Raw genomic sequence first — 24,634 nt, forward strand, 5'->3', positions numbered from 1 at the left:
TGGTATCTATAGGGTGTCCTTCTCCTCTGTAGGTATATTGAATTCCTGGGCTGTCTTACTTCCGATTCTGACACTGATCCTCATTACTTCGTAATGAAGATTTTGAATCTCGGAAGTTCATGGGAATCTCTCATTGGTGTCCTTAATAGGGTAAGGGAAATAATTGATTTCTATTGTTTATTTACTTGTCATCTGTTTCTTTCTTGGAATTCTCTTAATGAAATTTTGTTGGATCCTCCTTGACTCTTCTATTGATTGCTGGAGTAACTATGTTTATCTAACGGGTTTATACGAGAATGGGAATGTCTAAAGAATCTATGAGAAAATTTGAATTTTTACGAAGGTGATCCTTCCTGGTCCTCCTATAATCACATGGTGTGTACCGATTATATATAATCCAGATCAAATAGACCTTTGAATAAGTAATCCTACTCTAAATCCACATCCAAACAAGGAAAAGGAAGTAGAGTGAAAATCACATATTCTAAGTCTATAAAATCTCGGCTATATATAACCTTAACGTATCCACTTAGTAATTATAAACTTATCAGAAAAGATCTTTTTAATATTTCCCCAAAGGTATGTAAAATACCTCCATGTTATTTTAGTTATGAGTTTGATTCTTGGACTTCTAGATATAAGATTTTGGCAAGTTTTCAGTTTTCTTGATATAGCATTCTCAAATACTCCCATAGTATTTTAATCCTTATGTTTGGTTCTAGAATTCTTCTGGTATTTAGGTATGTTTTAGACCTGTTGCAACACTACAATCACTCCCCAAACACATGTTGGTCATATCTCGGATGAATATAGTTGATCAGGCTATATTGATCCCAGATATGATTACGTCACTGTCTAGGTTTAACTGCAATGTCCAACATCCAAATACTTTAGTTTTGTTGTTCTTGTGATACTCATTCTGGTATATATACTATGCATGTACTTATACTTTTATAAAATATTGATATATTTTTAAAGTATAACTCTTGGTCAGAGTGTTTTTATCCCAATGGGTTTATAGTTGTATATCTTTTATGACTGATATACTGAGTTCACTATAAACATTGTGTAAGTCCCCAATCTGCTTGTGTATCAATCAGATCCGTTTGATGGTGCGGAATCCCAATCAAACGGAAGATGCCAGATCACAATAAGAAGAGAAGGAGAAGAAGAAGATGATGAATCTTGTATTATTTGATGATTAGAATGGAGATCCAAATACAAGATTCACACACACTAACACACACTCTTCTTCTCTCTAATTTCTCTCTCTACAATATGCTCTCTTACTCTCTTCTGGCCGTCCACTTGCATGCACTCCTCACCCTATATACATGAGACACCAGCCGTACACCCGTGTACGGCCGTACACACGTGTACGGCCGTACACAGGTGTGCGGCCGTACACACGAGTACGGCCGTACACAGCCACCAAATTACATATTACATTATAGAGAAATATATTTTCCGAAAAAAGCAAAGTATAAACCATATTTTTGACCCAACAATCTCCCCATTGGTTTATGGCTTTCATTTCTAATTGACCCAACAAGCTCCCCTTAAAAAGTAGCTGGCTCTTCTTGTCAATCTTCATTGGGAGCTTGGCTTCAACATTTATCTTCGATTTCTTCACAGCTTCAAGATGAACTTGATAAATCTTCAATAAATGACTTCATATTGAGCAGTTGGGCTTTTCTTCAGAATTTGACATTGAACGCACATTGGGTGAGGAGGCTTGATGGACAGATTCTTGAAAGATGGCGCTTTCAGCTTGAGAATCTTCAGAGAGAACAGAGAGAACGAATCTTCTGGATCACTTCAACAGGTGCATAGATAGCGGCAGTTTGATTGAGGAGGCTTCAATGCAATCCGTCAAATAATCTTCAAGTGCAGCTTCACCTTGCTTCCGGAGTTGAAAGATTGAATGTTAAAAGAATAATCTTCATTTCTTGCTCCTTTGAATGAGAATTCTTCGATAATCACGGATGAAGCTTTGACTCAGAAATCTCGATACAGTCTCCATGAGTCTCATCTACATCTGAATTCATTTTTTCAAGTCAAACAAAACTAAAAGAAAACTTAGCACACGAATTAGAACACAAACAAAAATATTTTTGGATTTTTGATTTTTCTGAACAAGAAATAAAACATAAATAAAAATATTTTTGAATTTTGAATTTCCTTATTTTTGAATTTTTTTTTCTCCCCCTAAATTTGTGCATAGAGAAAAACTATGAACAAATTTAACAAAAATAAAAATGATATCTAACTTTAAGAGTGATTTGGGATCATAGTTTTTAGACAACCTTTATCCGTTTATCAGTACCTCTCCTTTCATGAATAGATCTGGTCAATCGCCGGTATTGTGGTCCACTTAAACACGAGAGATTGTGACAAAATTAGGACATACTATAAGTGACAAGACAATGTGATCCTAAATTCCTAGATAATATTCCTTAAGGACCATTCAGCTGACGACGACCAAAGATATTGCTGTCCACCTAAATTGAGCAGCGAGATCTACAGACAACCTAGTGATTGTTCAATTTTAAATGTACTAGAACATGTTTCCCGCTTGCTGATATACCCCAATAATCAGGAACTTCCAAAGTACTCCTTACTTTAGGTGAGCAGATAATTACTATGAGAGAAGTCAGATTTAGAATGGATATGTTATACACCCATGTCGGATCTCTTCCAATCTCGCAGAGGGTGAAACATATGACTAACCAGATTTAGAGGGATTGAGAAGTAGAATGGTGCATATGCTGTGTACCAGGTCGGATGGTTAATCACCCAAAGGAGACAACATATGGCTAACAGGCAGGAAGAATTGCATAGATAGAAGATGCATAGAAATAGAGTTGCATATGTTGCAGTCCAGGTCGGATGTATTTCAATCACGCAGAGGAGGCAACATATGACTAACAGAAGGAAAGCAAGAAAATAATTTCCTACAGACCTACTTTATCTGAATTCCCCAGTCGCCCCATCAATACCGGAATTAAGGACAAAGTCCGTACATCGAGGAAGAGTTAAACCACAGTTCTAGATACATATTATTTTAGTGTGACCGGTGGATTATCATGTATATCTCCCTGCTCAACCTATCTGAGCGTCGTATTGTCAGGCTAAATGGATCTATCTAGGTCAAGATTTTTTTCAAGTCTCTAGATTCCTTAAGTTCATTAATGCCTAGTCAAGTCCATTTTAATCTTTCGTGCCTACCAGCGCATCGAACACAGAGCCTAGACAATTCAGATTCAGTCCCTTACACAGATTCAGATTGCCTGTTATCACATGATTATATCACTTCCCGTCACAACACCTACAAGCAAAACTATTAGCAACATATATATTTTCTTTGAATTTCTGATTTATTTAATGTTTTTGGATTTTTGAGATTTTCAATTTTTTTTTAAAAAAATTTTTGTTTTGTTTTTATTTCTCCCCCTAAATTTGTGCATAGGAGAGAAACGAAAGTAAATGCACAAATTTAAACTATCGTAAAACAAAAATTAGTCTTTAAAGCGAATCAGCTTAAGAAAAACTCAGGAGTATAGAGAAGAAAACTCAAACCGTAAGTCACTGATTGAATTTGCATCCAGAAGGTCTGAGAACAGCACGCGTAATCTCAAAACAGATCCAAAAATTCTTCACATCGTTAAGCACTAACCCCATGAGTGATCCCTTCCTTTCTTCCCTTCCCGCAAAGGACACATACTCTCAAATAATGTTCTGAGTGTTGTACAGTTGAAAGATGCCTCCTATCATGTGCCTGGAACAGCCACTACCAACAAACTGAAGTCTGATGATATGCCTCCATAGCTGCTCCGACACAGAGCGGGATTAGTTGGTCTTTGGAACCCAGTCCATTTTGAAACTGGGTCGACCTTTGTAATCCTTGCATAGTACTCTCTCCCATGACATGTCCTGCTTATCACAAAGAGAAGATGTAGAAATATTAGAATCGTTAGAAGATTTGGGAGAGTGAGCCTTTGGAACACATTTGTAGTTGGGTTTAACCCATTTCTTTTTCGATCTGATGGGTGGCTCAGTACTTGCTTTTGATCTTGATGTCGGCCGTTAAGATGACTTTTACCTATCCGGTCTTTGTTTCACTGGAGCATCTCTTGGATTAGGCTTCTTGGCCGACATTTCCTTCTTGCCCTTGGGATTCGGATTCTTGGCCTTGTGGGTTTGATTCTTGGCCTTCTGGGCATTCCAATCACCATTGTCTGAACGTGACCTTGAGGGGTTTCTTTTGGAAAATCTCCCTCTTGGTGCGTTCTGCCACCCTTGTGCGTAGTAGGGAACGTATGCGCGATTTGGACAGTTTCGGGCAATATGACTAGGTGTTCCACAATGAAAACAAGTCTTTTTCTTCACTGGGAAATTGTTTCATCCTGCCCCTGGTGGCGTGCCCTTGCCTTGTCTCTTATTGTTCCCACAAGCACAGTTGCAGCAGGCACTTTGAATTGCTTGTTTTGGAGGCCTGTATTTACCAACAACAGGTTGATTAGAAACAACAGATTCAGAGTTCACGGGGTCGTTTGTTTGTTCAGTAGAGTTCTCCTTGTTCTCATCCTCTACTACTTTGCCTGCACATGAAGTAGAAGCATCAAAAACATTCACCTTAATAACCTCAGTAGGCCCTGATTGTTCAGTCTTAACTGAAGCTAAAGCAGGTTGGCCATACTGAAGGTGTGTTTCATTTTCAATTTCTTCCTTATTGGTCTCAAGGGGTGGGTTATAGTTGTCATTACAAGGCGGTGGAACACTATGATACCCTAGACCCTTGGTTTGATTATCTTTAAAACTCAATTGTTTTTCAACTAAGGACTCGACTGTCTTACTTGACGCAGTATAATTTTTGAAACTAACATCTGTTTTTCCACACTTAATTTTCAAAGCGTCAAGTTCTTGAGTTACAGCAACAAGTTTTTTTTAATGTGATCGTAATTTTCACACTTGTTGATGTAATCTTCTTGTAATTTCCTAAAGTCCTTAGTCTTGACCTCTAATTGAGCTTTCAGAGGTTTCTGACATTTCCTAAGAGTATAGCCTTCGTATTTGAGGTCCTCATTTTCTCTTTTTAATAAATTGATTTGATCTCGGAGAAATTTAATAGTAGTTTCACAAGATGGAGTACATGATACTTCATTTACCGGAATTGATGCGGAAGTCATTGTTTTTTTTTTTTTTTTTTTAAAATGCCCTTTGACTAAAAACTCAAAAGTCAACCTTGAAAAGTCAAGCTTAAAAGTCAAACCGAAAAGCTAAATTTGAAAATTTAAAAGTTAAACAAGAAAGTCAAAGTTTAAAGTCAAAGGTCCAACTTTAAAAGTCAAAGGTCCAACTTTAAAAGTCAAAGTAAAAATTTTAAGTAAAAAATCAAAAATAAAAGTCAAAATTTAAAAACTAAAATTTTTGGTTAAAAATGGAACTTAAAAATAAAAGGAAATTGATTTTGGGGTTAAAAGTGTTAAATTTGTGAAATTGGGTTCGAATGGGAGTCTTTTTGAATTAAAATGGGAAGGATAGTAACATCTAGCAAGCTAGATCAAATGGTAAAGTCGTTGGAATTTGAACCTGGGTTCCCAGGTTCGAAATCTGGCAGCCCCAAAATCTCTTTTGATTATTTGCTGCTGCTGCGAAGTGTATAAAAGCCAAAAACGAAAGATTAGTAACGTCTTCCTTGATAGTTCAACTGGTAAGGCTCAAGGGAAAGGAGGCGAATGATCCGGGTTCGATCCTTGCAACCCCCAAAATCTATTTTGATTATTTGATGCAGCGCGTGCAGGAGGAGCTTGAAGCAGCTGAGCCGAATTCCGTAGCCGCACACTCCTAGCCGCACACTGAGGACCGTACACGCGTGTGCGGCCGTACACCTTCAACCAGCCGCACACCTTCAACAGATGCGAAGAAAAAACGACGTTTTTCACCCTTTTTGCTCCAAAACTCGATCAAAAACTCGTTTTTATGAAAAACGCGAAGAAGAAACCCCACTTATTTTGCCAAGATCTTTCCAAAAACGCAAAAATCCTTCCAAAATAAGATCGAATAAGCTCCAGATCTGACAAAATTGATTGATACAATCCAAGCTCTGATACCAATGGTAAGTCCTCAATCTGCTTGTGTATCAATCAGATCCGTTTGATGGTGCGGAATCCCAATCAAACGGATGATGCCAGATCACAATAAGAAGAGAAGGAGAAGAAGAAAATGATGAATCTTGTATTATTTGATGATTAGAATGGAGATCCAAATACAAGATTCAAACACACTAACACACACTCTTCTTCTCTCTAGTTTCTCTCTCTACAATATGCTCTCTTACTCTCTTCTGGCCGTCCACTTGCATGCACTCCTCACCCTATATATATGAGACACCAGCCCTACACCCGTGTACGGCCGTACACAGGTGTGCGGCCGTACACATGAGTACGGCCGTACACAGCCAAAGAATTACGGAAAAGTACATTTTCTTAGAAAAGCCAAGTATAAACCATATTTTGACCCAACACACTACTCTGATACCAATCTGTCACACCCCCAAACCAGATCGGCGGAAACGTTCGGGGGCGGAGGACTTTAGGTAAGTATCACAACACATGCAATATAGTAATCAAAGTACAAACAACCATTGTATTAATAACTATAAGTTTTACATAAGTGTTTAAACATTACATATTCAAACACTAAAGTAGGTACAGTAGAAGACAAGAGTCGCGGTACGGTACTAGGTAGTCTTCTCAAAAGCTTCGGGAGTGTACCAGACTACTGTATTCCTGAGAATACAAGTTATTTGGAAAGAGTATATCAACATTTAAGCTGGTGAGATCATAAGTATTTTAGTTTTGTTAAGTATACCCTATGTTCTTTGGATAAGTTCACTAGTTTCTCCAGGAAATCCTATATTTCCTGAGGTGATAGATTGATAACCTCAATAGTTTCCCTCTGTAATTACTTAGTTTATACTGATTATATATAACCCAATATCGAATGTACAGTCAAATGGGTGTATCTGCCCTAAGCCCACAACCAAACAAGGAACAAGAAGTAAGGCGGAAGTCACACATTTCACTGTCAATCAGATATTACTTATGTACAACTCTGATGTAATAACTAAGGAATTATAGAATTAACCACTAAAGGTCTTTTATGTTATACTAGTTTACAGAGATTGAATGACTAAGTTCCATTTGATAAGTAGTTTAATTCCATAAACCGTTTCATTTGTAAAAGTGGTTTAATCCCATAAACCGTTTCCTTTGTATAAGTGGTTTAATCCCATAAATCGTTTTCTTTGTAGAAGTATTCTTAGTTATATCTGTTATATAGTAAAAACCTTAGTATTAATCCTGGAAAATATTGTATTATCCATAATACTGCCTTGTGGTTTTAAATGTTCAAAACCAGAAGTACAATACTTGATTTCATGATACGTAGCTTTTACTGTAAGTAAAAACTACAGAAGGTATATTTGGTCGGGATGTAATTAACTTTTCTTACTGTTTTAAGAGAAGTATATTACTTGGTAATTCACTCGTTGTTTTATTCATGTGAGTTCTATTAACCATACTAATATGATTGATATGCCTGCTGCGACGTTCTTCAGGCGTCATAATGGATGTGATATTTGACACCCTAGGCCTGCCGGCCAAACTGTAGCGAACAGTAGAGGTGCGGGATTGTCAGTCCTATATAGATCTATACAGAAATTCACGCTTTCTTTACAAGAGATTCTGGCTAATAGGTCAGGACTTAAAAGTCGTACTTAGATAAGTACACCGTGAAGGGTCTCACAAATGTATTGTTTCAACGAGATTTACGATGTATTATTATTATTACCCTGCGATTGCAAACTCTGGTACTTTGTATCATACCCTTGGTTAATGCAAACCCGATATGATGTATTATTACCTCATGTTTGCTAACTCGGGTACTCTGTATAGTACCTTTGCTAATGCAAACCCGGTATGATGTATTATTACCTCGTATTTGCTAACTCTGATACTCTGTGTAGTACCTTTGCTAATGCAAACCCGGTAGGATGTATTATTTCCTCGTGTTTGCTAACTCGGGTACTCTGTATAGTACATTTGCTAATGCAAACCCAATATGATGTATCTTTACTTCTTTAATATGTTGTTTGTATATTAAAGATATTAAACAATCTTGGTATAGTTAAATGAATTTTGGTAATTTCCTTGGAAAGTATACAGTCGTGAATCATACTTGTATATTTAGTTCTGAATCATAAATTATACCTATTATAATTTATATGTTCTATCTGATTAGCATGATTTCTCATGGATGAACACCTTTGCTCAGCCTGATACAAAGGTATTGATACTAAAAGGAGTAACCTTTTATACTCATATATGTATAATATATATATATATATATATATATATATATATATATATATATATATATATATAATTAAGAAGGAAACGACCTTCGGACAAATAATACAACCTTAATTCCACATCCAAACAAGGAAAAGGAAATAAGATAATTCATTAGTCCTAAGCCCTTCAAATCTTATTTATATATTTATACATATATAAACATGATTTTGGCATTTATACTTTGAAATAGCTTATAAAACAATTTTTCAAAGAATTTAATGGAGTTTACATGACTTTAAAGATTTAACATGGCTTCAAGTCATTTTGGAAGTATTTGGTAATTCTTAAAAGCATACGGAAAATCTTTGTGTTATTATTATCATATACAGTTATTAACACAATTTAATATTGTGTTAAACTTGTATTCCCCCCCCCCCTAAAAAGCATTTAAAAATCATTGAAAAGGTAAATTATAGGGGTATGAACTCACTTTGATAAGCGGTGATTCGGGCAGCATTTTGTTTCCCGGAAAGAGTTTATTTGACGAGAAACCGGCTAAAATCGGGCAGAGTTTCGACCGGAGAGAGGATAACTTCTCGGGAATTCTGGGGCTTGCTTCAGATTTTAGACACGATATCGGGGCCTTGGGGGGTCGTGAGAAAGTCGAGGGGGGTGAAAATGTGAAATTTGGGGAAATTTGGGGTGAAAAACGCCTTAAATCCGACAAGGCTTGCATACCTTATATATGCCGCAGCCTCGGATCCGGAGCAAGGAAAACGAGACACGTGCCTCGGACAGGTGGTGAAGCGGTGGTTCGGTTCGGAAAGGTGGCTTCAGTTCGGATAGGTGGCTCGCAGCTGGCAGCTTCATATTGGATCCGAGGAGCATCCGAGTAGTGTCCGCGGGGTGTCTCCTGCGAAGGTGTCAGAGGCTTAGTGGACCGCGGACTTGGTCCAATCAGAAGGCGACACGCGAAGCTCGGTCCTATCAAGAGGTGACACGTGGAGGCTTCGCATGCGAGGGATGACGTGTCCGAGGATGACTCATGCGAAATTTCCCGGTTTTCAACATTTTCTTGATTTTTGTGCCAAAAACTTGCGAAAATCATAACTTTCACATACGCGCTCCGTTTTTTACGTTCTTTATATGAACACGTAGGTAAAATCATACTCTACGACTTTTGTTTAGACTTCATCGGCTGATTTTGACTTTATTTTTTTAATATTATTATTTTTAACAGATCGGGACAGGAAATCCGTTAAAAATTCATAACTTCTTCATCCGACGTCCGTTTTCGTCTGTCTTTTTACCGTTGTGCTACTTTTGTCGAGACCTTCGATTCTCGTCTAAGTTGCGTCGGCTAAATATCGATCGATTTATATTTCGAATTTTTAGCTGTCTACTGCTAAACCGAAACTTCGAAAAATCATAACTTCCTCATACGACGTCAGATTTTTACGTTCTTTTTATGAACGTTCTCGGTTTAACATATTATACAACCTTCATTTAGATTGTTAAGGCTAAAAATCCTTTTATCAAAAATTCACTTTTTACACTGAACAATGTTTTGTTGGTTTTGTCGCGGATTTTCGATTGGTCATAACTTCTTCGTTATAACTCGGATTTCAGTGTTCTTTATGTTTTTGGAAACCTTGTTACAAAATCTACCACTTGGTTCATCCCAATTACGATTATTGATCAATTTAGTTTTTACCAAAATTTGACTGGTGTCACAGATAGAATAACCGTTCATTCTCTAATATCCTTATCTCCCCAAAAAGGTGTACTTCATCTGCAAAATGCTAATTGTTTATGTTCATTGATGACTTTGCTCATCATTCCACGTAATGAGTATTTAGTATTCAATTATTTTGATTTCGATTTAAGCTTTCTCCCAAAACCCAAATTGTAAGTCCCCAATCTGCTTGTGTATCAATCAGATCCGTTTGATGGTGCGGAATCCCGATCAAACGGATGATGCCAGATCACAATAAGAAGAGAAGGAGAAGAAGAAGATGGTGAATCTTGTATTATTTGATGATTAGAATGTAGATCCAAATACAAGATTTACACACACTAACCCACACTCTTCTTCTCTCTAGTTTCTCTCTCTCTACAATGTGCTCTCTTCTCTGTTCTGGTCGTACACTCCTCTACCCATTACATCTATTTATATGGACCTCCAGCCGTACACGTGTGTACAGCCGCACACCTTGTGTACGACCGTACACAGGGTGTGCGGCCGTACATATGTGTACGATTGTACACAACAACAAAATTACGAAAAAGTACATTTTCTTAGAAAAGCAAAGTATAAACCATATTTTGATCCAACAATCTCCCCCTTGGTTTATAGCTTTCTTTTCTAACTAACCCAACAAACTCCCCCTAAAAAGTAGCTGGCTTTTCTTGTTAATCTTCATTTGGAGCTTGGCTTCAGCATTTATCTTTGATTTCTTCACAGTGTGAGGATGAACATATGAATCTTCTATGAATGACTTCATCTTGAGCAGTTAAACATTTCTTCAAGATTTGACTCTGAACGCACATTGGGTGAGGAGGTTTGATGTACTGATTCTTGAAAGATGGCGCTTTCAGCTTGAGAATCTTCAGAGAGAACAGCGGAGATAAATAATCTTCTGGATCACTTCAGCAGGTACAAGATAGCAGAAGACTGATTGAGGTGGCTTCAATGCAATCCGTCACATAATCTTCAATTGCTTGACCTTGCTTCTAGGGTTGAAAGATTGAATGTTGAAAGAATAATCTTCATTTCTTCCTCCTTTAAATGACAATTCTTCGATGCTCACGGATGAAGCCTTGGCTGAGAAAATCTCGATACAGTCTCCATGAGTCTCATCTACATTTGAATTCACTTTTCAAGACAAAACAAAACTAAAAGAAAACTTAGCACACAATATATATATATATATATATATATATATATATATTTTCTGAAAAAATAAAACAGAAACAAAAATATTTTTGGATTTTTAATTTTCTGATTTTTGTTTTTTTTAATTCTCCCCCTAAATTTGTGCATAGAGGAAAACTATGAACAAATTTAACAAAAAAAAATATTTGGGTTCAAAGTTGTGAGACAGTCTTAATTTTGTTTATCAGTACCTTCACCTTCATGAATAGATCTGGTCAATTGTCGGTATTGTGGTACATTTAAACACGAAGCATATCGACAAACTTTTCTAAATAAACCATTTAGCTGACGACGACCACGGGTATTGTTGTCCACTTAAATTAAGCAACGAGATCTACAGGCAACCTCTTAAATGGTTCAATTTTAGTTGCACTAGAACGTGTTCCCCACTTCCCGATATACCCTGGTTATCAAGAACTTCCTAAGAACTCTTTACTTTAGGTGAGTAAACAATTATTAAGGAGGAAGACAGATTTAGAGATAGGTGCATATGTTGTGTCCAAGGTCGGATCTCTTCCAATCACGCAGAGGGGACAACATATGACTAACAGAGAGATAGAGGGATTATAGAGATAATAGGGTACATATGTTGTGTCCCAGGTCGGATCTTCCGATCACACAGAGGGGACAACATATGGCTAACAGATAGAAAGAATTTCATAGATAAGGAGGTGCGTAGAAATAGAGTTGCATATGTTGCATTCCAGGTCGGATCTCTTCCAATCACGCAGAGGAAACAACATATGACTGACAGATAGAAACCAAAAAAATAATTTCCTACAGACCTACTTTATCAGAACCCCCCAGTCGCCCTATCAGAACCAGAACTAGGGACATAAGTCCATACATCAAGGAAAAGTTGAATCACAGTTCTAGATGTGTATTAATTTAGTGTATCCCGTAGGTTCCCGTGTTTATCTCACTGCTAATTCTACCCGAGCGTCGTATGGTCGGTCCAAACAATCTTATCCAAATCCACAATGTCAAATCCTCCGTCCCTACCAGCACATTGAACACAGAGTCTAGACAATTCAGATTCAGTCCCTTACACTGGTTTTAGACTGCCCGTTATCACTTTCTTGATATCATTTCCCATCACATCACCTGCAAGCACATTCCATAACCAACATATATATATATATATATATATATATATATATATATATATATATATATATATATATATATATATATATATATTTTAAATTTTCTAATTTTTGTTTTGTTTTTATTTCTCCCCCTAAATTTGTGCATAGGAGAGAAACGAAAGTAAATGCGCAAATTTAAACTATCCTAAAACAAAAATTAGTCTTTAAAGCGAATCAACTTAAGAAAAACTCAGGAGTATAGAGAAGAAAACTCAAATCGTAAGTCCCCAATCTGCTTGTGTATCAATCATATCCGTTTGATGGTGCAGAATCCCAATCAAACGAATGATGCCAGATCAAAATAAGAAGAGAAAGAGAGAAGAAGAGTGTGTGTTAGTGTGTGTGAATCTTGTATTTGGATCTACATTCTAATCATCAAATAATACAAGATTCATCATCTTCTTCTTCTCCTTCTTTTCTTATTGTGATCTGGCATCATCCGTTTGATTGGGATTCCGCACCATCAAACGGATCTGATTGATACACAAGCAGATTGGGGACTTACACAAATGAAAATCTACTTTTTACCTCACATATGATTTCATAAGGACTACATAACTGCAATCACTTTAGCAAGAAAGGAAACTAGAAACAAGTTTGTTCAGATAGTTGGCTTAAATAATAGGTTAGGAAAACTGCTACATCATTTCTTTAAGACTACATTAAGTAAGTCTACTGCTAAATCTATGTAATTATTTACATTTTTTTGCTGTTTTATTGGGTGAAGAACCTTCGTTTTTTGTTTTCTTTTTTGAATTTTATAGAACACGCACCCCAGGTGTTCTGCGGAATGTCTCAGATAATGTTACATAGCTACTTGTGTTCCATAAAATACCCAACGCTAACCTTATATCTGCCGGACTATACTCTCATTCTGTAATTTATTATGATGTTGTTCGAATGTGTTTGTTGTACTAAACTGAAGGGTAATTGCAACTATAAGTATATCATTAATAGGGACCTCCTTCTGAAATAACTTTGAAGGGCTTTAATGTATTTCTATTATCTGTCAGAAGTTACAGATGATCTTAATCTGTAAATTATTAACTATTTTATCAAGGGTGCATATTAATTTTACAAAAAAATAATAAAAGATTGATAATCTTAAGCATGCTTATGTTAGATTGTCCAAGTCAAGATTTCACTTAAAATTCCCTTTCTAGTATGCTAATATTCTGAGTGCAATCCAAATTTTGGACTAGGTTTCACATAATTAAAATAAGATAATTGATGTGTCAAATTTCTTCATAATTTAAGCTCATGTGTAAAAAAATTCTTAACTTTATTGGTTATTTAAATCAAGATTACTATTTTTTCAAAATTACTATAATCAAGTAGATTTTTGTTGTTAAAGAAATAATCATAAGTAGGTTTCTATAATATCTAATAAGTATAATATTTTTTAAGTGTCCATGGGCTGTTGCAACCTTTTCTGCAAAATGTTGCTAAAAGTGTTGTTGTGGGCAGATTCCCTTAGAGCTTGTGGTCCTAATGCAAAACTTTCTGCAACCTTTTCTGAAAAGTGTTGTATGTTGGTGAAATATTATTCTTCAAGAAGATTTTCAACTATTTGCAAACAATAGATGCTTTCTCAAGTGGGAGCTTCTACAACAACATTACTAAAATATTTTTGATTCCTTTAAATTTCCCTTTAGGAATGAACTTGGCATTTTGTGATGGCTCACAAAATGTCATTATATGGTTATTTGTGCACATATGTTTTTTACATGTTGGTGTTGCTTTTTATTTACGTTTTTATTACTATGTTATGGTTGATAAATTAGTTTTTCAAATGCAAAACAATATTTGAACATAAAATAAAACAAAGTTTATTTGTTAAAACTAGCAACCGGTAAAATTTCGGGATTAAATTTATATTTGTTTAAAACTGAGATTTATAAAATTATCAAAATCCAAACCTCATTTTAAAAAAATGAACTTTTATTACAAATGTTCTAAAGCGCTCAAATGGTAAAACTTAATACAATCTACAAATTTAAAAATTTGATCGTGTCAATTTTATAAAATCAGGTTTTATAAAAGAACATTGTTAAAATGTGATTTTGAAATAAAATAATTTTTTTAAAGGATACCATGACTTATTGGATGCATTCAATAACCATGATATAATTTTTTTTTTAAAAACTAGAATTATAAAACATCAAAGACCCTTTACAAACCTCAAATTTATGAAATCCATTTTGAGGAACACTCGCACATGTCTTGTATGAACTAGTGCGATAAAGGATACCTAACCCCTTAGTGCTATCATTTGATGGTCGGCGTGTTTTCGCGATTTCTATAACCAATTTATAGGAGGATTACACAAGTTGTTCAAATTGGATGATTTGATCGGAAATCCTTTGTGATAAATGATAGAAAAGAAAGAGGGTTTTGAGGCATAGATGGGATCAAACATGTCTAATTAAATTTGTTATTAATGATCCCATAAATCTAGGAATTATACAGTAGAATATATTTGATAATAGATATATACCGAGTTAAATTCAAATAAATGGGATAAAGGATACCTAACCATTAAATTTTTTGAAACATGGATCCTAGACATTAATCATTAACGTTTTTTTTGAAACAATAAGGGTATTAATTATTGAATATTAGATATTGAAAATACTAAATGGATGTTGTTAAAATTTTCTAGATATATATATAATCCACTCCCATAACCATGAATTCCCATTTTCTTTTGAGACTTAATAAAACAATAACATTCAATAGATACAACTTCAATGAATGGGTTCATGTCTTGAGAGAGAATCTCAAGAGAGATGTGAAATTGTATACACTTAAAGGTCCTAGTCCTAAATAACCAGCTTTGAGCAATAGACGTGAACATGATACCTAGTAAAGGAATCACTGTGATGCTAAAGTTGCTTCTAACATCATGATAGGAATAAGTTATCCCAGATTTCCATGAAATCTTGGATGATTTAGATATATGTCTAATGATAAACAGGTTAACCAATATTCCAACAAATACAATGATATTTTGTTTTAAACAAATTAGAACAAAGGAATAATGGAAGGCTGAAAAGGGTCACTTTTTGTGATCTAAGAGACCCATGTTTTTTGGACTGAAGACCTTTAATACCGAGAAATCCAAGAAGGCCAACATATATGGATCTTGTTTCTTTTGTGGAGAAATTGGACACTAGAAGAGGAATTGCTCCTTTTATCTGATGTTTGTCAAATATTTGTAAATAGCATACAGATATATACGACAGAATAACCAGCTGAGCACACGCAAGTTGGAATTATATTATCGGAGTTTAGTTTATTATTTATGCTTAGAACATAAATCACTTGTAATATGAAACAATGTTTGTTTTGTAACAATGTATGTTTTAAATTGAGCATGTTTAAATATATATGTCTCAGTTATTTCATTTAAATTTTTGATTATTTACTTGATCATTTTTCTTGATTTTAATATTCATATTCTTCAATGACTAACTTCTATTTATGAGACTAGATCTATTGATAGAATTATAAGGCAAATATCTATATTTTAATAAATAAAATTAAGTTCTATATCCAAGCACTTTTGACTTAAACTTTTTTTAAATCAAACTTATTTATGACATTGTTATCTTTATTATATAATTGAAATACACATATTCCAACTTCAAGAAGGAAATCTTTGAAGGAAAATAATTTAGTTTATTTGAAATTTTTGAATCTTATTTATATATTAAAGATTCATAATCATATTTTCACTAATATATAGAGGAAATAGTTATTAAGAAACTATACAATGTGACGTATGACTTCCTTTCTATTGATTGTTTAAGATTTAACGCAAGATGCAAATAAAATTTATTAACAACTATAGTAGTTATAATTATATTTTACATGGTAAACCATAATTGTGAAATCTTGGTTTAAGTTTTAAAATGTAAACTTGCAATACAAGTCGATAATACCATATAATTCCTTAATGATAATAACGGATGAATTAAACTTTACTTGATTTAGTTTACTTTCTAATTTGTTGAAAATATCCTCCTTTAATCTTTTCGGATTATATTTTAATCACTATTAATTGTATCTTGAATACAAACACCAACAAATTACATGTTTGTAGAATATTCTAAAAGGGAATTTAGATTATTATATACAAACACACCAAGAATAAGTTCTCTCATTCCTCAGAAGGTTGAGTTAGCAGAAAGAAAGCTTCTAATGAAAAAGATTGTAGGAGGCTCATGGAACTTGAAGCAACTCAATAACCATTGTCTTATGAGGTAATGGTTTCAATAAGGAATTGTTGAACTTGAATAATAGCTATTCACAAACACAACTTGTTTACATTAATGGTAGAAATCCATAAACCACCAAAATGCTATAAATGACTTAGATTCATGAACATTGAGATGTAATCCATGTCTAATAATCAAGTATGGGCTTGATTAATGTTCCTCCCTATAGCAAGGCTAAAAGGAGTAAATAAATCTTTCAGAAAGAATACATACATGGATATCATACACACTTAGCAAGGCTTGTCATAAAAGGATTTTCTCATACTTATATCATCGACTATGGTCCTTATCATAGTCATGACATTGACAATGATCAAACCTTTTCGTAAGTAGTAATGAGTAGATCAACAAGGATATTTTTTTATCATAACTACATATTCTTAATATGAAATATGATAAATAGATTTGAAGAAAGGCCTTTTTTTAGTAGACTTCTACTAAAAGATATCTATATAGCTTAGCCTGGAGGTTTTCTTAAACCATGTTATCCTAACAAAATATGTAATGCTTAAGATCCACTTGTGGATATAAAGGAAACATCTCATGGTTGGAATTACCATTTTAACATGAAGATACAATGTACGCTTTTATATCAAAATGAAAAGGACAATTGTGTTTACTAAGGACTAGTAGGAGGATAGTGATATTTCTAATATTTTATGAATGAGACAAACTTAATCATTTTAAATTACATTTTGACTATGCAAGGTCATTTCACCTTCAATCGGAAAGTGTTTCTAAAATGAAAGACTTAGGAAAGAAAATATACATTCTTGGAATGTAAAAATCTATAGAGACATTTAAACATGAATGTTAAAAGTCTTGTAGGATTCATGGCATTGTCACATGACACCATTTTGAGTGTGTCTCAAAAGGACATAGCACATAGATTTGAGCTAAATGAAATGATTTATATTTTATTTCACTTGGCAAGTGACTCCATCATTTATATCATATTATGCATAAGACTAGGTATATGATTATAGTATGAACATATCATGAGATACCAATTTAATACATGGGTAATTCAATGGATGATTTTGAGAACATTCTAAGTGTACTTAAGAAGAATTGAGATAATGTGTATAAGATAATCAATTTAGAATAAGATTTCTATGTAAAGAGGTACATAAGATGTCAATTTGAAAACAAATAGATATAATTATGAGTTATAATTAGATAATGAGTTCATTATGGAATGAAATGTAAGTTTTTTCCGAATGAGGTCCAAGCAAAAAAATTGCACAATCTACAAAATAAGAATAAACTACTTTTCAAAAATTAAAATCAAATATGATTGGATGAGCTAGATCATAGGAAAAATAGCTTGAATCCTTCTATTCATGGATAACCAAGAAATCTCTTCTGACTTATAGAGTGCACTTAATCAAGCTAAGAGACTCTATGTCACATCATAACACCAATTATATTCTCCAAGATATGTAACTATACATAAATTAAAGTCAAATATAGAGTTTATAGTATTCATAAAATTCACACAAATTAAATTTAGTCAGACCCATTATGTATGGTCAAACTATAGCTATATGACTTTATTAGTCTTGAAATGGGATTTTGATTTGAATTTAGTATTTGCGTATTGTAACATTAAGACAACAACTATTATATTCTTTTGATACATTGTGATATCATCATCACATCAATACTTGTTGTGTTATATATTAACATGTTTAATCCATGAATAATCTAATTATTCTAAAAGTTCATAGTCGATTATAATTATGGAAAAAATTATGAAGTAAGACTAATACAAATTGGACTAGTTGACTCTCACTAGATGAAAGTAGGCACGTGGTTGTAACCAAGTTTCATAGGTACTTGTCAGAGAACTAGTACTGAACAGACTCGCATCTAGATTAGCTCATAGATCGCTATTATAAGTGATACTTGATTAAAAGGTACTATCTTTGTATCCTTAACACCTGAGATTCATATTGGGACTTAAGTGTAGCGAATGTTGTGCTTAGATATGATAATTGGGCAGTTATAGAAGCCATTTTTCAGGTATAGTGTGATCTACGCAAAAGGCTAATGTAGTCAAGATGAGATTTTTTTCCTCTTATGTGTTGAGAGATAGATATCCAACGCATCATACCCAAATTTCAACTGTAAATGAGATTGATCCGATCCAATTCTAATGTTTAACAAGATGTTTGTGAGAAATGGATAACTGATAAAATTAACTTATACATCAATTGAGCCTTTGACCTTTTGGGAATTGGATGTTGATAGAATGACACTAAGTCATATACTATTGAGGACATTGAAATGTTGCTAGATGATCACCACTGTGTATATCAATCTATGAGTCTTGTGCAAGTAGGATATTGAAAGATCTATATGCCCAAGAGTGATTATAGAATTATATTGATAGATAATATATGATCCAATAGGTTTAACCTAACAACAACTTGATGCAAATATATTATTTATAAGAATTTGATTCTTGATAAATAAATATACATCTTGTAAATAATTGAAAATTATTTATTTCATGCAAATATTAATTTTCATTGCTAAGTATCAAAATATATCATAAGGTATGATTTATTATGTCATGTACATCTTTTGGACCAAAAGGGGTTTTTGTTTTATATAGATTGATATGTTTTACACGTTATAAACACTACAGGAGTTTTTTTATAGAAAAACTAGCTTCTTCTTTTTATAAAATATTCAGGGAGAAGATAAAGGGAAAAGAAGACATGCTTTCATTTATTTAATCATAAAGCTATGTTCTTATAGTTGTAGCCTTTTGTTTCTAGATGCATGGTGTATTAAAGCATTAAGACTCAATGGGTAAGGACTTGGATTCAGATCATTTAAAGGCTTGTATGTATCTCTTCTTTTACTAGTAAAAAATGACGAAAACTACGACTTCCTATCTCTATATTCTCTATAGTTTTTGTCTCTTAAAGTGTTAAAATCAAAGTAGGAGTAATTTGATATTTTACTTGAACTCTCCTTTAGAACGAAAGCTTTGTTTTGTTCTTAAAGGATGATGACATTCTTTTATTATAAGATGAAGACTAACATCTTATCAATTTGGCTAAATGTTGGTGGATATTTCTATCGAACCTCTTACTTGGAGCTTAAAGTCATTTTCATTATCTTTGTAACTGCCAAAAGGAACAAAACTCTTCAAAGGTTGTGTCACTTTCTTCCTCTTTGGTTTTGTTTAATGATATTTTGCTATCTTTGTGGTTATGAGATAATTTTTGAATGAAAACCCAACAAAGGGTATTAGCTAAATAATTGATTATCTCAAATTCATCAAAATTAATATTATCAGTTAAAGTATCTTCATTAGTGTTCTTGCTTTTGGGAAAAATTTGATTTATGGGTCGGTTGAGTCCCATCAATGTTTCATTCCATAAAGGTGAATATGCAAATAATTGTGGAACTTGATCAGGCTTATTATGAAGAGTGTCAAGTTGTCGTAGGGTGGTTGACTTTGGTGGTAACTAAGATGGTTTCCTATCAGCAACAGATTTTGAGAGGTGGTCGGAGTTTATTGGTGATGTGAAAATCTTACCCATAGAGTGAGGAATAGAAATATAAGGTCGTGATCTTGATCTTATAGACTTATAAGTGGATTTTGAAGACCTACTTATCTTTTATCTAATCGAGCTAATGAGTGTGTTTTCATATTTTCAATAGAGGATGACATACAAGACATTCAAAATGAGATGTACTTATTTGGTGTTGCACTCAAAGGCGACTATGTCGATGGAAATGGAAATAGAATGTGTGTATTTGCTTGAGAGTGATATGACGAATGATTATACCAAACATCAGGTGATACATAAGTTATAGTTGATTCATTAGTGTGAATATTGAAATCTTGTTCAACTAGATTAATAAAGGGATCATCGAAATTTGTAGTTCTATCTTCAGTATTGTTACCATCATCCTTAGAGTTTAATGAATCAGCATGTCAGTATATTATGGGGCATTCTGAAATATCTTTGAACTAATAAGATACAGTGGAAGATTTAGACCCTTAATAATAGCACATATTATTGAACCAAGATATTATTCAAGAGCTAATAAAATAAATATTAGGCAAAGAACAATGCTTTACCTTCTGTCTTTAAGAGACAACATGGTTAGATCGAAAATCATTTGATGAAAATGGAAGTTCCTACCATGAGTCATCCCATACAATATTTGAAGATCATACGGATTTAATTGAACGTGTTTGAGCATTTTCTGAATGAGACACTTTGAGATTATGCCAAACTGTATTTCCATGTAGGAGGGAAATATTATCTTAGGGTTAGCTTGTTACCATCTCTAGTTCCTTGGTGATGAACATCATAGCGCAGTCAAGGCAGCATCTATTTTCAGTATTCCTCATTAGTAGAAGATAAAGCTCAACAAAAATGGAAAGTTTCAAACAATCTCTAAATGTACGAATAGTGAGTTGAATTCCTATTTTTCCTCATAGATGGTACCCTAAAGTGTGTGATTATCAACACCTTAAGTAAAATTATATCAAAATTCACATAAGTTCTTCAAAAAAAAATCATTGTTGGATATAGAGTTAGGGCTTGTGATATTGAATGAGATTTGAAAAATTCTACAAACGGTTGATACCCTAACCCTCAAAATTGGATGGAATCATGAAATTGGCCGATATATTCAATCGTTCAATGATGGCTATGGAACTCTGTGCATTTGAAGCTTTGATTGTCGCATCACTGGTTGAAAATAAAATAGAGGAGTCACAGTTGTTTATATTCTTAAGAAAGAGATGGAGAGTTTTAAAAGGAAGCAAAGTTAATTTAAGAGAAATGGTTTACCAGTTAGGTAAAGTTTCTTTTGTAGGTGTAAAGATGAAACAAATTCATAGAGCTAACATTAAGAAAATGATTATGATGAGAGAATGTTTACGTAAAGTGAGAATGGTAATGATTAAATCTAATGTATAAATGGTAAATATTTTCTTAAAAAGATCACCCTTAGCTAAAATTTCTCTCTCCTCAATAATACCCATGGTTGAGTAGGCTGAAGGCGGTGAATAAGTTTTCAGTGTGAAGAATAGTGGGAAATGTAAGTCCCCAATTTGCTTGTGTATCAATCATATCCGCTTGATGGTGCGGAATCCCAATCAAGCGGATGATGCAAGATTAATATAGAGGAGAAGGAGAAGAAGAATAATATGAATCTTCAATGTATTCATGAATATAATGATGCTCCTTTCTCTCTCTCTCTCTCTCTCTCTCTCTTTTCTCTCTTAGTCGTGAACTCTCCTTGCATGACCTCACCACTAACACTTATATATATGGCACATGGGCCATGAATGCTTTCACGGACGTGAACCAGTTCACGGCCGTAAACACAATCGCAAACACCTATTACACGACTGAAAAATACATTTTGCTAGAAAAGTAAAGTATAAACCAATATTTCTAAACCAACAATCTTCCCCTTGGTTTATAGCTTTTTTTTCTAATTGACCCAACAAGCTCCCCCTAAAACGTAGCTGACTTTTCTTGTCAATCTTCATTTGGAGCTTGGCTTCACCATTTATCTTCGATTTCATCACAGCTTCAAGATGAACATCATGAATCTTCAATAAATGACTTCATCTTGAGCACTTGGGCTTTTCTTCAGAATTTGGCTTTGAACGCGCCTTGGGGGAGGAGGCTTCTTGAAAAGATTCTTGAAAGATGGCGCTTTCAGCTTGAGAATCTTCAGAGAGAACAATATAGAGAACTAATCTTCTAGATCAGTTCAGCAGGTATAAGATAGCAGCAAATTGATTGAGGAGGCTTCAATGCAACTTTTCACATAATCTTTAAGTCAGCTTCACCTTGCTTCTGGGGTTGAAAGATTGAAAGTTGAAAGAATAGTCTTTCTTTTCTGCTCCTTCGAATGAGAATTCTTCGATGATCACGGATGAAGCCTTGGCTCAGAAAATCTCGATACAGTCTCCATGAGTCTCATCTACATCTGAATGAACTTTTCAAGACAAAACAAAACTAAAAGAAAACTTAGCACACAATATTTTTTGGATTTTTCATATTTTCTGAAAAATTAAAACAGAATCAAAAATATTTTTGGATTTTTGATTTTTTCTGAACAAGAAGTAAAAACATAAATAACAATATTTTTGGATTTTTAATTTTCTAATTTTTTTTGATATTTGAATTTTTTAATTCTCCCCCTAAATTTGTGCATAGAGAAAAACTATGAACAAATTTAACAATAACAAAAATATTTGGGATCAGAGTTGTGAGACAGTCTTAACTTTGTTTATCAGTACCTTCACCTTCATGAATAGATCTGGTCAATTGCCAGTATTGTGGTCCACTTAAACACGAAGGATATCGACAATTTTTTTTAAATACCATTTAGCTTACGACGACCATGGGTATTGTTGTCCACTTAAATTAAGTAGCGAGATCTACTAATAACCTCTAAATGGTTTAATTTTAGTTGCACTAGAACGTGTTCCTCACTTCCCGATATACCCTGGTTATCAAGAACTTCCAAAGAAAACAATTATTAAGGAGTAAGTCATATTTAGAAATAGGTGCATATGTTGTGTACCAGGTCGGATCTCTTTCAATCACGCAGAGGGGATAACATATGACTAACAGAGATAGAGGGATTGAGAGGTAGAATGTTGCATATGCTGTGTCCCAGGTCGGATCTTCCGATCACACAGAGGGGACATCATATGGCTAACAGATAGAAAAAATTTCATACATAAGCAAGTGCGAAGAATTAGAGTTGCATATGTTGCAATCCAGGTCGAATCTCTTCCAAACACACAGAGGAAGCAACATATGACTGACATATAGAAAGCAAATAAATAATTTCCTACATACCAACTTTATCAGAACCCCCCAGTCGCCCTATCAAAACCAGAATTAAGGACATAAGTCCGTACATCGAGGAAAAGTTTAACCACTGTTCTAGATGCGAATTAATTTAGTGTATCCTGTGGATCCGCGTGTTTATCTCACTGCTCAATCTACCCAAGCTTTGTATGGTCAGTCCAAACAATCCAATCTACGTCCACAATGTCAAATCCTTTATCACTTTCTTGATATCACTTCCCGATAACGCCTACTAAAGAAAGACATATTAGGAAATTAAAAAAATTGTCTTTGAAATGAATCAATGTAAGAAAAACTCAGGAGTATCGAGAAGAAAACTGAAACTGTAAGTCACAGATTCAATTTTCATCCAGAAGTTTTGAGAACAACCCGCATATTTCTATCTCAGAACAGATCCGGAAATTCTTCACATCGTTTAGCATAAACCCCATTTGTGATCTTCTCCTTTTCTTCCTTTCCCGCAAAGGACGCATACTCTCAAACTAAGTTTTGAGTGTTGTACAATTGAGATATGTCCCCTATCATGTGCCTGGAACAACCACAACCAACAAACCGAAGTCTGATGATATGCCTCCATAGCTGCTCCGACACAGAGCAGGATCAGTTGGTCTTTGGAACCCCGTCCATTTTGAAACTGGGTTGACCTATGTCATCAACGCATGGTACTCTCTCCCATGACATATCATGTTTATTACAGGTAGAAGATGAAGAAATATTAGAGCCATTTGAAGATTTGAGAGAGTTAACCTTCGGAACCCATCTGTAGTCGGGTTTAACCCATTTCTTGTTTGGTCCGATGGGTGCCTCAGTAGTTGCTTTTGAACTTGAAGACGATCGTCGAGATGAATTTCATCTAACTGGTCTTGGTTTCACTAGAGCATCTCTTGGATTGGACTTCTTGGGAGTTGGATTCTTGACCTTGGGAGTTGAATTCTTGGCCTTCTTGGCATTCCAGTCGCCAATGTCTGATCGTGACCTTGAGGGGTTTCTTTTCGAAAATCTCCCTCCTGGCGCGTTCTGCCAGCCTTGTGCGTAGTAGGGA

The sequence above is a fragment of the Lactuca virosa genome, chromosome 4, assembly GCF_052849685.1.
Source record: "Lactuca virosa cultivar CGN04683 chromosome 4, Lactuca_virosa_CGN04683_v6, whole genome shotgun sequence".
Classification (NCBI taxonomy): Eukaryota; Viridiplantae; Streptophyta; class Magnoliopsida; order Asterales; family Asteraceae; genus Lactuca; species Lactuca virosa.